Below are 11,748 nucleotides of genomic sequence, written 5' to 3' on the forward strand. Positions count from 1 at the left end.
AAGAAAGTGTAACTAGGTTCGGTCTTCATAAATATAATTTTGATCTTTGTACTTGTAAAAGAAAAGAAATATTATTATTCCTTGTTGCATGGGTTTCATGAGCAAGAGGTTCATGTATTAGTAGCTCCCATTGAGAGCATTAGGAAGTCAAAGAGTCAAAGAAAATATTAAAGAGCTCTTCTTGAGCATTTATGAAATGTATATGAGTCAACCTAGTGTCTAGATCAGCCCTCCAAGACAAGCACAATCCTCTCCTAGAAGGCAGCCAGCAAATCGATATAGAAGACAATCATGTCGGCCTCAAAGTATATACAAATGACATGTCGGCTCAATAAAAGAGACACATCAGTTCACATTGACATGTCGGCTTATTATGGAGGGGCATAACCACTATAAATACCACACTGAACTTCGCAAAAGTACAGACAGAAATTCAGATTCCTCTGTAACTTCCGAGGTACAAGAAGGTACAGTGTCGGTGATGATTACAGTCAAGAAATCTCGGACTTCTCTACAATCTCGGATGGGTACAGGAGGTGCAAGAATCTCGGATTAAGGTAGTAGTTCAAGACCTCGGATGGAGAAGTATTACTATGATTTCGGATGGGTAATACAGTGAGATACTCTCGGCATGATGGAAGAATCTCCTAGTAACACATTGTCTCGACATGATGGAAGGAACTCATAGTAACACACTTTCTCGGTATACATTAAGGTGCAGTCACAATCTCGTTCTTGATGAAGATATAAAGGTCATGATCTCAGTCATGATGAGACTGTCATGATTCCAGTGAATCTACATGGAGCTCCCCTATACATATGAAGATCTCATTGATGAAGACCTCGATGATGTAGCAGTAGTGATGATGATCTCGGCATTGATGAAGAAGAGGATTGTTGTCTTGGCCTTAGAGTGGCCTAGTAAGTCAAGGGTCATGGTCTTGGTATTCGTCAATTGGAATCTCTATAAGAAGAATTTTATGCGGGTTTTCCTCTCCAAGATGGAGAGGTTTTAGCCCTAGCAGGATGCCAACATCTTGTGTTCTTGTCTCTTTGTTTTGGTAGCTATTTGATGAACTAACAAAGACACACTCTAATAATAACCAGTGAAGATTGGAATAAGAAGAAAAATTGAAAAACACCTCACAAATAGTTATCATGCTAAGAAGAATCACATTAATTATATTTTCCCTAGATTCTTCAACACTGTGGAGGCCCACGGCTCTGAATGCTCACTGTACATGTGCCAGTGTAGCCCTCTGGAGGATTAAGACCTCGTATAGGGAGAACAAACCCAATATGGAAACCATTTGCAGTCCTGTATAAGATCCAATGTGTCCCCTAGCCTTCCAGTACAACAAGTCATTAGAGAAATTGAGTAAATGAGCTTACCAAATCATGGACCACAAGTGCGGACTTCATAATGGTTTGCCCTTCCATAATGGGCTTTGGGATGTGCCAATGTCTCCTAAATTCCAAATGGGGTTAACCAATAATCCTATTAGGTGGTTTCTACTTCTAAAGGGGATAATATAGTCAAGGTACATCCTTCAAAAGGTGGTGGCATGTGGCAAATAGGTGAATGAAGTAGGGAATGAGAAGGGGCAGCCCTGGGTCACATGTCGGGGTACAAGGATAGCTAATAAGAGACAAGCCCACACTTGCGTTTATAATGTATAGGAGGGAGCAATCATGGTACATGAGGTGCCCCGGTCTTGATTTTTCCACCCTTCTTTATATGCATTTTGCCTTTTTATGATTTTCTTTGATTCACTGCACGAGGCTCAAGGGGTAAGAGCATGATATATAAGATATAGCAGTGAATACCCCCTTTAAGGTGGGGTGGTTCATTGCCCACCAGGGGTTGGGACAATCATGGGTTCCTATGATGAAGGAGATTTATAGAACCTGTAGAAACTAGGGTGATGGCCATGATGATGGGGTAGAGCTCATGTATTGGCTTTTTCCCACGTGCTAAATGTATTTGTCCCAGCCATATTTTGCATTTTGTGGTACATTTTCCAGTTGAATGTGGCCATATATGCTTTTATCTTTCTTTTCAGCTATATCAACCTCTGGGCTTCATTCCAGGCCATGACCCAAGATGTGGGGAAGGGGAAGGGCAAGATGATGCCATAGTTCAGATTGTAGAGATGTGTCGCAAGACATGGTTCCCAATGGACTTCCTCCAACTTGATACAAAGTGTCAACCCTGAACTCAAGAGTAAAAGCATCTTTAAAATTTCTTTTCCAAACACGTACCTTTCCATTGATGAATGTCGCCTTGAATCCTTTGTCCTCCATGGCTAAAATGGACACTAGGTTCTTCTTGAGATCAGGTACATATAGTACTTCTTGCAAATGAATAGTGTTACCTTGATTCAATTGAAAGGTAACATTCCCTACTCCCTTCACGAGATAGGTGGCATCGTCTCCAAGGATGATCTCCAAGTTTGTCTCCTTTTCTATCAAATTAGAGAGGGCTTCCTCGTATCTAGTGAAATGCCTTGAGGCACCACTATCAATCAGCCAATTTCCCAAAGTGTCCGGAGGAGAGGCAATGGAGAGGGTCGATATAAGATAGTACTCTTTTTGCTTATTGTTAACAACATTGGATTCTTCATACCTGGAGTTCCTTGATTTCTTGGAGGGTCGACCATTTTCTTCATGTCCCGCATTTCTTATTCCTTTGCCATTGGACCTGCCATTCCTTTGATCGTTGTTGTTGAAGTTGCCCCTGGAGTTGTTATGATAGTCATCATCTTGAGGTGTATCCCTTCTATTAGGAGACTCCCTTGCATAGTGGCCAAACTTATTGTAAACAAAGCATCTTCCCTTCCTTCCATTTTTAATCTTGGTCTTCCTTGACTTTGCTTCTTTGAACCTGCATTGTTCTTCCTCTTGGCATGAGCTGAGAATGCAATGGGGTTGCTTCTATTAGAAGGCATTTCTTGCTCAACCATTCTTGTTTCTTCTTGAATGCATCTCGACATCAATTCTTCAAACCCTAGAATTCGATCATTGTTGAGTATAGTAGTTCTAAATACATACCACTCAGGGAGTCCTTCAAGAGTGGTGAGAGTAGTTCCCTGTCAAGAATGACTTTTCCAATCGAGAGTAGATCATTCTTGATCTCATTAATCCTCAAGAAATAGGATTGAATGTCCTTGTCCTTGCCTTCTTAATATCCTTCAACTTATTCTGAGAAAGAGAATTTGATTAGCATACTAACCTTGAACATGTCAACCAACCTGCCGTAGATCTCCTTGGAGGTCTTCAATTCGAAGATATAGGCCCCCAAATGCTTGTCAATGGAATCCCTAATAGTTTTCTTTGCTTTGACTTCAGCGTTATTGTACTTGGTCTTTGCAGCAACCGGTGCATTTGAAAGAGACTCAGGGATTTTACCCTGCACATAATCCATCACTTATTTTTCTTCCAAGGTCAAATCAAGAGACATCTTCCATCCATGATAGTCAAATTTATCATGGAGCTTGTCTTCAACCAGGAAGTAGGATGAGGAACCCATTGAGCCTTTTGTCCTTGTCCAACTGTCTCTGGTCATTGCTCTTTCACACTTGCTTGGGCTTTGTCTTCACCTCAGCTCTGATACCATGTTAATTTTACGCAACAATGGTATGTTCTAAGCTTTAGAGCAATTTTACTTCAATTTCTTTATTAGCCCAGTATCAATATTCATATTAGTAGTCACATCAACATGATAGTAAAACGCAGATAGAACATAAACATAAATAGTAGAAGACAAGCCAAGACAAGAGGACACAAGATGTGGCACTAGCCAGGGACAAACCCCAATGTGGGGAAACCCTTGATAAAATCTTCTTTTAGTCTTCAATAGTTCAGTAGAGAGAGATAGTACAATTTACAAATCTAATAATTTATAACAGCAGCAAAAGAGCCCTAACCAGAAAAGTCAAAATTGGTCAACAGGGCAGATTTGACCCTCAGCAAATCGGTCAACTTCAGCCTCCAAACAACAAGATAAAATAGCCCTCAAAACAATCAAATTCAGCCCAATCAAAGTCTGGTCAAATAGCCCACCTGCAGTCAACCCTAGCTGCAGTCAACGCTTAGCCTCGATTTCTGTGCCCAAAAATGTGGCCTGCCCAAACAGAGATAGCCCTCACAAAAACGCAGTCAAAGGAGGTCAACGCATGTTGGTCAACGCTTGGTTAAACTGTCCTGAAATTTCGCTCTCCTGAAATTTCGGACGTGTGGAGAGAGAGAGGCCCAGAAATCTATACCCAACCAATGAGGGGAGAGAGAGAGAGAAGTGTGAAGATGAGTGTGTCCAAATGAGGCTAAGTCACCTTCTATTTATATGCAATGTTGAGGATGAATAGAGGTGATTGTTGGCCTTCTGAGCCTACATAAGTTTGTCGGCCGACCTTGGCAATTTGACCATAATCAAAATAAATTCATAACTTCATTTGTACATGTCAGAATCAGATGATCTTTAGATCAATCCTACACCTCTCGGAGAGAGGAATCCAAGAAAAATATCAGTTGTCATAAATAAGATGACCCATGTGGAGTTTGGCCCTAGTTGCGAATTTTAACACGATGTAACCCTTGTCCTCCAAGGTAGCAACTGAGATTAGGTTCTTTGTCAAACCCAAAACATACAACACGCCCTCCACCAACAAAGTTTTATCAGACTCCCTTTGAAACTTGACCGTGATAATACCAACTAGATGGTACTTGCCATTGTGTCCAAAGTCTATGTAGCAATCCAACTCCTCCTAGACTAGTGAAATGCTCTTTGACTCCTGTCATGTGGCAAGAAGCCCCATTGTCAATGTACCACACACTGGTGGTAATTGAGCTCGAGAAACATGCAATGAGCACAAACTCATTCTTGAACCGTGCTGCAAATTCGTCCACCTTTGCGGTAGCAGCGACTTGCTTCTTTTGTTTTCCCTTATTCTTATTAGGGCACTGGCTACCGTAGTGACCTAACTGATGGCAGCAAAAACACTTCACCTTGCTTGGATCTTTCTTCTTATAGCTCTTTGAAGAAGACCCATCACTCGGCCCCTTCTTGACCTTCGATTTACCCTTGCTTGCAAGGGCAAGGTTCTCCTCTTCTTTAAATCTCTTTTTATGATCTCCACGATGAGCACCCAAATTTCCTCCTAGATGAAATTGTCCCACATCCTCTCCCAAGAGGGCAGGTGCTCACAGTCAGCAATACACTTGACGAACACCTCCCATTGTTTTGTAAATCCATTCAAGGCAATACGCACCAACTCAGTTTCTTGGATCGTATCCCCAACAACTTCCATCTCTTCCCTCAACTATGTTATCCTGGTCAAGTAAGATGTCACACTCTCACCCTTAGACATTCTTATGTTGTGCAACTTGTCCCTCAGCACAATCTTACAACTCCGATAGCCGCTTTGGTACAACTTTGTGAGTGTATCCCACATCTTCTTTGCAGTACCTTTCTCCAACAGATGGGGTATCAAATGATCTTTGACCCCATCAAGAATAATTCTCTACGCCTTGGCCTCCTTGACCTCATGCAAGTCAAGTCTGAGCTTGGCGGTACCACTATTGTATTAACGAAGTTCCACGGCTTGTTCTCCTTTAGAACAATAGAGATTTGAACCTTCCATTGCAAATAGTTTGAAGAACCCTCAAGCTTGTCCTCATATTGAACACTAGTATCCATTTTAGAATAGCCCTAGAAGAGACTAAAACATTGAACTCTAATTTTTTGATACCTGAGTCAAATCTCTTGGCTTCGTATTCAGAGGCTACTTCTCTAATACCATTTTAATTTCTTATAACCCAATTAAAGATTTGCAGTTCGACAAGTATTCATAAAATAGAAACACTTCAAACACACAATATTGTCTAGTCTAATTTGTAACAGCATAAATTCAGAGTTATTTAACCAAATAAATAGCAGAAGAAAAATCACACGAAGCCAATCATATGCAATGAAATAAAATAAATTTACCTTGGAAACCCCAGCGTGGGGAAAACCAGCAAATGTTGCGCTTCTTATTCAGCTTCAGGAGAAATATTTTTTACAGCAGACTTACAAGAAATTGGTCTAGAAATTTACACAACAAATCAAATCGATCTCAACCCTTACTTGGCCCTTGTACGGCCCAGCAGAAGCACTTTTGCGCACAAGGGACTTGGCTTACATGCCCCAAGAGTAATGACTCTCTGTTATTCGAACTTGCGTCGATCTCACCTCTTCCTAGCTCGATCTAGCTCTTTCTCGTTCTCACTGCCAAAATATTACGCTCCACTAAGTACCTAATTCGTGCCACTCGATATATCTCTTTTATGGCTTGAATTCCCTATTTAAAATGCTCAAACCCTAATCTCAAGCAAAATCCTTGATCTCAATGGTTGAGATTGGATCTCGACTCACTAAAATCAACGGCTATGACTTAATGTCATTGACTTTGCCTTTTACAAAAAGGTAACCAACGATTAAAGTAAATTGTTGTCTAAAGTCCTAACTTAGGGAATTCATTAAATAACTGTAATAGAAGACAATTGAGGTGGTTCACTGCATGTCATAGCACCTAATCCATGCAGAACCACCTTCCAAGCTACAAAATCAACACCAAGAAGGGGGCATTACTACTCAAACAAGTTGCACTAGCACAAGGATAATGAAGGACGGAGAAAAAGTAAGGGTTTGAGGAATGTATGAAGCCTTGAATGAGGGCAAAGATCTTCTAACACAGGTCAAAAGGGTAAGGTTTGTGAAGGTTCGAGAACAAAATGTGTTGACAACGGAACCACGAAGGCTATCTGAAGCATTTACGAAGCGGCGGTAGATCATATATCACGCGATGCCATCTAGGCATCACTACCATGAGTGATTGGCCTGCGGTGGGAAATTGTGCCTGGTGTGGCACATTAATGGGTCCAAGTGGGCAATCATTGGAATTAACTCTACGATCATTTCCTTGGAGCAAGCATCATGTCACGAAGGTTGAAAAGGACCATCAGCCAACCCGATCAGCATGCAGTCAATCCTTCATCAAGTATGGCTCCTCTATCCATCTCTGGCGCTTTAATGTTTTCTTGGATTACTCTTTCCACAAAAATCAACTATTGGCAGCAAAGTCCATGTTCAAACTCCATTATAGGATTAGGAATATAGTTGGAGCAATCATGAATCCCTCTCTGGGCTCAAGTATGGCAAGGAGGCTAGGCGGAGGAAAGAGCTCACAGCCAGAATCTAGAAGTACGAAAACAGAGGGACAATTGGAATTTGTCACTCTAATCAAGAGAATTTACAAAAGTACAGCCTAGATAGAATCATTGATGGGCATGGTGCATGCATATAATAATCAAATCAATGACCTCAAAAGAGAAGTGCATGAACTAAGACAGCAAATGGAAAATGTCCAAGTAGCATAACAGAGTGGACTTAGAACCATGGTAGCTTCTGCATCCTCAGTGAACTCTGTTGAAGTTGCTCCAGCTGGATTCCCAGACTTGAACCTGTTAACCCCAATAGAAAATTTAATAATTCTAGAAAGTAGTAGTTTTTCTTCTTTAATTTTGCTTATGCCAGCCAAGTGTTTCAAATCTTTGGACATTTTTTACAGGCTATATACTTTTAGAATAGTATATAGATGCATGTAATTGATTTTAGAAGCTAGAAGTCAGTCAACTTTAGTTATGCTCTAGAAATCTCTTGCAAAACATGCAACTTCACACCATGCAACTTCACACCATGCATTGACAATTACTTTGTGCTCTACTTTTTTGGAAGATGATGCAACAGTCAATTGCTTCTTACTAGCCCACAAACCTTCTCTAAAACCCATGATGAATAAGTAACTTATGCTAAGTTTCCTTTCATCTATGTAACCTGCACAATCTCAATCTATGCACCCAACTATTTTGGTATAATTGTTGAAAAGACATCCAATTCAAAGCTTCATTGTATCTCTAATATACCATAAAATTCTCCTTACCTAATCTCAATCTATGAACTCAACTATTTCGGCATAATTGTTGAAAAGACATCCAATTCAAAGCTTCATTGTATCTCTAATATACCATAAAATCCTCCTTGCTGCTTTCCAGTGAACATCTTTGGAATTTGCTATGAATCACAAAAGAATCCCAACTATGTAATTTAAATCGAGGCTATAAGTAGTAACATAAATCAAACTCCCTACCAACTACCCATACCACATTTCATCCATTGGCTTTTAAGCTTCAAAAGCAATTAATTCTTTCTCGTTCCAGTCGGAGTTGCCACTAACTTGCAATCAAACTTGTTAAATCTTTTTAGTATCTATTGTCCATACATTGTCTAAAACATGAACATGTTGCCATCCATTTTTCCATACTTCAACAAGAATGTGGACCCAAATCCTTTATTTCAAAAGCTTTATGCAACTCATTTTTTAATTATTAAATCAATTTTGTATTATCACTTGTAATGATTAGAATCATTCCTAATACAAAACCATGATCACAATAATATTACCATTGTTTTTTATGTATAGCTTTGGACCCCAGGGAAAATTTGAAGGATCCATACTTAATATTTAAAGTGAAGAAACCTTTGTGAATCTTACCATTTCTTAAAATGTGAACTATAAAATGTTTGTCAATATTTTTGTAAAAATATACAAATTTGTAGGAATATTATATGGTTTCTAGAAAATTTTGGCAATTTTTAAGTAAAATAATTGTATCCTCTGGAACTTGGGTGAATCTTACTTGTGAAAAAATGGAAATTGGCTAATCCTTTTTGGAAAAAAATGGAAATTGATGCATCTTTTTTGGAAAGCAAATGGAGAATTGATCACATGGCAAAATTTAGACCCTAATAATTTTGGATCTAAAGGACTTCTCTTAAACCCATTGTAGATTTCCCTTGAAATTCTGCAACTGCTTGAATGAACAAACTGAAACTAGGTTTGAATCATCAAGACACATAATTTCTCTACTCTAAATTAGCAGTTGAATAGAAACAGAAATAAAACACCGTCACAAAATATTTTTCTAGGGAACCAATTGGGAAAACCCTCTCCTTGCTGTGGCATTTTATTGATAAAGTATTAGTTTTTCAATGTTCTATGCTGTAACAATCACTTTAACAATTTCTTCTTTCGGTAGCACTCACTTTTCCACACCCAATAACAGTAAGCAATTGTAGATAGAACAATAAACAATATGCACAATAGAAGGCAGCCAAGATCAAGGAGACACAGAGATATAGGTCAAAGACCAGGGGAAAAAACCCCACAAGGGGGGAAACCCAACCAGATTCTTCTTCTATTAGATGTTCATCAAATCAACAGGGATACAAAGTCCAAGTACACCCAACAACTAGTCAAAGGTCAAAGCCTTGACCAACCAAGTCAACGAATCAATATCCAATCAAGAATGAGCATAAAAGTCAAATCTGATCAAAGTACCAGTTCTGAAATTTTCGGCCCTGTCAAAGTTCAGTCAATAGCAGTCAACACAACCCTAACCAGTCAAAGTCAATGATCCGAAGTGCTCAAAAAATTTCAGTGAAGGCAGCAATAAATTCAACCTCTCTTGCTCAGTCAAGCCCATTCAAAACAATCCTCAAATCTGCCTCCAAAATTGGTCAAAGTCAACAGTCAACCTGTGGAAACCCTAGCTTTAGATCTGTGGTCAAAGATGGTCAAAGTGCCCAGGTCAAATTGGTTAAAGTCTCCCTGAATTCGGCCTTCCAAAACATATCCAAAAATTCAGCCAATCAAGTCAAAACAGCCCCAAGTCAATATTGGTCAAAGATGCCAAAAACAAAAAGTCAATGCAGTCAAAACAGAATCCTTCTCTCTCCTTCGCACATGTGAACTCGGATCTGCAATTTTCAGAGGAGATAGAAACAAATGAAGATGATGTGATGTGTGATGTGATGCCTCTAAGCGATGTCAAGTGAGGTCTATTTATATGTGATCTTGGGGGTCGAATTTCTCCTCTAGGCTGACTTGTACTTTTCAAGTTGACTTGGTCCAGCAATAAAAATAATATTTTTCCATGAGCAAATTTAATTTTTCCAAGTGCAAGTGGGGTCTCCTTAGGATTTGTTGGGCCTCCCTAATGGGGAAATTGCTCCCTTAGCTGCCAATTTTCAACATAGATTATACAGATCAAATACAGGGCAATACTGTCTATTGAGAACAGAGTCGTTCTCCTGCTAACCTAGCCTAGACCTGCCCTGAAACTTATTTGATCACAGCTCCTATCATTTGCGTACAAACAGGCCCGAATTCCTTGTGCACTAGCCTCTCTTCTTGGCTCCTATATTCATGTGCACAGGGCCTCCTATTTTGTAGCACAAATGCCTCAATCTATGCGCACTTGGTACTACTACTCAATAATACGCACACCACAAGCAGGAAGCTCACACACAATTCTTGTGCACGCAATAATGATACAAGTTATGCCTTCGTCCTCCTTTGAAGCAATTCGATCATGCTAATTCTGGAAAGTACAAATTTAGAACAGCCATTGTAATTGATGAGTTAACTGAGTTCGAACTAAACTCTCTCCACTCTTAATTTGGAGTTATAACTAATCTTTGCCTCAATCGAAACTGAAGCTTCCAACTTGTCTTATCCCAAACTTGAACTGCCTGTTAGAAGTCCACTAAACTGCTCCTCCAACTCAACATATGAATTAACTGCTCCATGAACTCGTCCTAATACAACGAACTCGTGCATGCTAAAGGAAGGACTGATCGTGGTCTTTCTTGACTAAGGAACGAGTCAAGAAGATCTTCTTCGCTACTATTTTCAACACCCATTTACTCTAAAGTTCTCATATGTGTTTTCATTTAAGGTTCTAGTAGCCCTTTTCAACCCATACAGTGCCTTCTTTAGTTAACACAATAAATGTTCTTTCCCATTTTACATTAAGCCTAGGGGTTACTACATGCACACTTTCTCTTCCATAACTCCATTCAGAAAGGTATTTTTGGCATCTATCTAACCAATGATCCATTTGAACTAAGCTACCATGGCTGACATCAATTTGATTGTGTTCATCTTTATCATAGGTGCAAAGGTTTCTTCATTATCAGTGTTTTCATTTTGAAATGATGTTTGTCCTATAGATTCATTTGCAAATAATGGCACTTTTCCCTTTAGACAATTCCAATAAATTCATTTCTTTGTATGGAATCATATTCCACTCTCACTATAAGGAAACTCAAATACAAGTAAACACACAAGATAGCAAGTATGCATAAGAAGAGATTGTCAAAAATATACACATATGTTGTACACTCTATTGTATTAAATATATATATATTAGCGTAAAACAATTTGAGAGGGATCATATTTGACCAAGTTTCCTAGGGTTATAATAAAAACAAACAAAGTTAGGTGAGTGATCATTTTTGACCTATCAATTATTTACAATGAAAAAGGTGAAATAAAAGAAAAAAGTACACAGTGCAAGTGTATAGTACATGATACAAATATAACACGCGTGTGAACACATACATGAGACAGTGTGTCATCAATTCCTCCCTCAAAGAGGTAATCATCCCCAATTCTTGTTGAAGAATCTAGGGCAAATTAGGTGTAGTGTGATTCTTCTTGACTTGATAACATTTTGTGGAGTCTTTTTACTTTTTCTTGTTAGATTAATTTTTCTTGGTAATGGATTATAATAAATACTAGTAATTAATATGTCAAATAACTGGCGTGTATGCTGACTTTACCGTATAAAGAGTCCAGGAATGCTTTA

At 39.0% G+C, this 11,748-nt stretch overlaps 1 protein-coding gene across 3 annotated transcripts in view; it reads right to left on the reverse strand.

The window, feature by feature from the left end:
• LOC149262051 (uncharacterized) overlaps nt 1–11,748 on the reverse strand; it is an 86,246-nt gene that overhangs the window by 51,000 nt on the left and 23,498 nt on the right. The window lies entirely within an intron of this gene.

This window comes from Pinus tabuliformis, chromosome 6 (genome assembly GCF_031772625.1).
Source record: "Pinus tabuliformis cultivar Carrire ecotype Pingquan chromosome 6, CPIR1, whole genome shotgun sequence".
NCBI classification, from domain to species: domain Eukaryota; kingdom Viridiplantae; phylum Streptophyta; class Pinopsida; order Pinales; family Pinaceae; genus Pinus; species Pinus tabuliformis.